The sequence below is a fragment of the Rhyacophila brunnea genome, unplaced genomic scaffold, assembly GCF_057557595.1.
Source record: "Rhyacophila brunnea isolate RB1 unplaced genomic scaffold, BYU_Rbru_1.0 scaffold_13, whole genome shotgun sequence".
In the NCBI taxonomy this organism is placed as follows: Eukaryota; Metazoa; Arthropoda; class Insecta; order Trichoptera; family Rhyacophilidae; genus Rhyacophila; species Rhyacophila brunnea.
This window is the reverse complement of record NW_028232785.1, coordinates 4861346-4863850: the sequence shown is the minus strand read 5'-3', so window position 1 is coordinate 4863850 and position 2505 is coordinate 4861346. Positions and strand designations below refer to the sequence as shown.

Genomic DNA, 2505 nt, shown 5'->3' with positions numbered 1-2505 from the left:
AGACTAGTTAGGTACCTAAATAAAATTAAAAAAACTAGACTAACTAAAACTAATAACCTATATCTAACCATTAAACAAAATATTAAAGACAAATTACACTAGGTAAGTGGTACTTTGAGAATACCAGGTAGGACTCCATTCAGTTGATACTTTTTGCTCCCACAAAATCTATATTTTGATGAAGTAACAAAATATACCTACTACCGGCGAACAACAAATAGATACCATAGAAACAAGTTACAGATAAAAACATGATAGGTAGGTACTTAACTGAAATATTGAACTCTGCCTATACATATACTAAAAGCATTAAAAATTTTATGGAAAGTTCCTGAATACAAGAAGTTGAGCTATCTCATTTCGTCTATCTGCACCAGTTGTACTATTATTGCGGGATAAATAGGATGAACCTGCTTCAACACTAATTCCAGTAGGTGAATCAATATCCCACTCAAACTGGTCATTTAAAGACATATTGTGTAAAACACAACATGCTCGAATAAAGTGAGTAATTAAAACAATGTTTTAAGTGGTAGAGTTGTCTAAATTTTTGTTTCAGTAGACCAAATGCGTGCTCAATTTTGATTCTACTTTTACTGAGTTTGGTATTATAATTAATTTGAGTTTGATTTAGTACTCCCCTGGCTTTATAAGGTGTCAGCAAATTCCTAAGGCAGGGATATCCACTGTCGCCAAGTATATATTTGTCGTTACATTTACTTGGTAGTTGTCTATACAGTGAAGAATTTCGATATACTCGACTATCATGCACTGAGCCTGGATATCCAACATAGATATTTCGAAATTTGAGATTATCATCACACACAGCCTGCAACTAAAATAAAGGATAGTTAGTCATACAGAAAGCAATAAAATCCCGCAAACAAGTATGGCTCGAATGAGATTTGTGATTTTCAGCTAGGTACTTGGAAAACTTATTAAATAACATTCTTTGAACCAGTGCTATGATTAAATTTATTCTACTAGATTATATATTCTTTAATCTAAGGCGAGTCTTTTTTATTATTTTAAAACACAATTATATCTAAAACAAAGAAATATCATAGAAAAATATCTTGTCTTACCTGCATTGAATAATATGATTTCCTATTGATGTATGACAATGGATCATCTTCTGGCTTATCTATTTTTATATGACTACCATCAATGACAAAGATGACTCCCGGAAACCCGTTCTCCCTAAAAGCCATCTCTATAACTGCTTTCTCAGAATTCGTTGGCCATTGTATTATTTCTGGGGATAAATTACTAATAAGCACAGTCACTCTTTTGATGACTCTGGAGAAAGAACCGATAGTGATATTAAATCTATCAGCCACATCTCGAAATGACGCAGTTTGATGTCCAGCAAACCAAAGGAATATGAGTAAATGGTTAGTGGCGCTGATTCTATCATTGCCGCCTCTGTTTTGGGTTGGAAAATAAGAAGAATTTTGAAATCGCTCCGTGAGATCTGCATGCACATTTCTAGAAACGCGAAAATGCATCATGAACTGCCTGTCCGTGTACTCTGCAACAGTATCTTCGCAATAATTTTCATTTTTCTTATTGACAATGGGCTGAAAGTCTTCCAGCATGAAAAAATCATCATCAGACGAATCTTCCAACGACCATTCAAAAAATAATGGGATACATTGAAATAAATCCATTGTATTGAAAACCAAAAATACAAAGTACTAAATCTAAAATATTAATATTAACATAACACGATGATCTTACACATGCCAGAGAATGCTGTTTTTAGGCATGTCGATTTTCCTTAATCCTAAAAAATATTATATTAAAAGTCAAATGCCGAGAAAATAACAAACGAAATATTTGTAGAAAATATTAGATCGATATCGTTTTCAGGTTATGTATACTTTTTAATGATTTCCCGTTTGACAGATCGTCTTAGTCTATGAATCGTCCGAATTGGTTTGAAGTTTCATGTCAAACCATTTCTGATGATCCGAGAACGGTTTAATTTTCAATGATACACTGAACCAAACGTCAAATCTCAAACCATTTCTGGTCTCATACAATAATTTGTATGTATATTGTCTATGGTTTAATTGGATTTGTTTCGTACAGTTTTAGTTTTGTATTTCGTAAAGGTCGTTTAGGTCGTAAAGGAAGTTTAGTTTTGTATTTAATTTTATAATATTGCGAAAGTGGCAACACGGTTAACTCTTTTTGTCTATGGTGAAATGCTTACGTCAAGTCTCGCCTACTACGTTTTGTGTTCCACGATCAACTTAACTTGGTGACCGATCGCATGCATAAAATGGATATTAAACGCGAACGAGAAGACTCCGAACCTGTCGCAGAAGGGAAGCAATGGTTTGAGGTACCTGTGAATCATGATCCAAACAGCCAGCTGCTTACCTACATAAAGCAAGAGGACACCGACGAGGCCGGATACACTTTTGAGGTTAGTTTTTCATAACGGATTGTTTTATGTCGTACTATTGGTTGTTTAAAGATGTGTGTCGTCAGACGTAA

The 2505-nt window shown here is 34.0% G+C and overlaps 1 long non-coding RNA gene across 1 annotated transcript; it reads right to left on the bottom strand.

Annotated features, from left to right (window-relative positions):
• Positions 1-441: 441 nt before the first annotated feature.
• On the bottom strand, positions 442-1926 carry LOC147076221 (uncharacterized). Its single transcript, XR_015069798.1, has 3 exons — positions 1884-1926; positions 1086-1255; positions 442-835 (listed from the first exon to the last, which is right to left on the bottom strand). It is a non-coding gene; the product is annotated as an uncharacterized LOC147076221 (long non-coding RNA).
• Between the last annotated feature and the right edge of the window lie 579 nt (positions 1927-2505).